We start from the raw sequence: 1,094 nt of genomic DNA, 5'->3' as shown, positions 1-1,094 counted from the left end.
TTATTTTCTACTCCACAATTCTGAAGTATAGAGATCAGCTGTCCACAAGTTTCTTCAGAAATATTGGGCAAAGCCTTGAGAATGATGGCCTTTATGTCTTCAATCAAGAGGGACATCTTTGTACAAGGACAGAAAGGTATGGTGAAGAATTAGTAATGGCATGCCCCACACCATGTACTCAGGCAAGGGGTAGTAATCTAGCAGATTCTTGTGGTTAACACAGCACATTTTCCCTAATGGTTTAAGACTATAAGCACCCATGTCAGGAAGACGCACAGCCTGACGCTCCTCTGTAATAAAATGTATTTCTAAACCCTCATGAACGAGAATTACTTTAATTTTTCCCACTACAAGGTCTTCTTGTTCACCAATCAAGATGTACATGTTCTTTTTGTATTTTGTGCCCTTCACTGTAACTTCATGTGCTATCTCAGTGTTGAGAGACTCAAAGTTGAGATGCGAAACTGCTTGTCTAATCTCATCATTATAGTCACCTAAAAAAAACTCTGCGCTTTTGACCACAGCAACATCTGCTGGAAAAAAATTTCCAGCATAAAGAAATGCCTGCAACAGCTGATGTCTCTCTGCTAGGGTTCCACAAAGATTTTTAAAGTTGTGCAATTTTCTGGCACATTGCTTAAAATATGTATGTTTGCTCTCAAATCTTAGAGTCCATAGACGTATGAGAGGCCCAAAGTGAATGATCAGCTCAGGATAATGACTAAGGTAATGATGCTTGGGTTTTAGTGGTTGAGTAGGAAAGGCTTGCCTTCGAGAATACAGATATTCCTCCATTAGAACTCCTAAATAGGCTACTTGACCAGTAAAAATAGCTGGTGCACATATGAGCTCAACAATCTCTCTTAGCTGCAAAATCAGCCTCCATATTTCACTCTCACTTGGATTACTGATTTTGTCTCTGATTAAGACTGGCAGCATCCTGAGTAAACACCAGTTTTGTGCAGCATGGCCAGATAGCTTTTCTCCCCCTGCACTAACCTCACTGGGTTTGTTGTTACCATCATTACCCAAGTACTTGAATTGATTTATCCGTTGATTCAGTTCCCTATATGTGAATTGCTTGTCCACTGTTA

Source organism: Brachyhypopomus gauderio, unplaced genomic scaffold (genome assembly GCF_052324685.1).
Source record: "Brachyhypopomus gauderio isolate BG-103 unplaced genomic scaffold, BGAUD_0.2 sc533, whole genome shotgun sequence".
Classification (NCBI taxonomy): domain Eukaryota; kingdom Metazoa; phylum Chordata; class Actinopteri; order Gymnotiformes; family Hypopomidae; genus Brachyhypopomus; species Brachyhypopomus gauderio.
The sequence above is the reverse complement of the archived record's forward strand: the minus strand, read 5'-3'. Positions refer to the sequence as shown.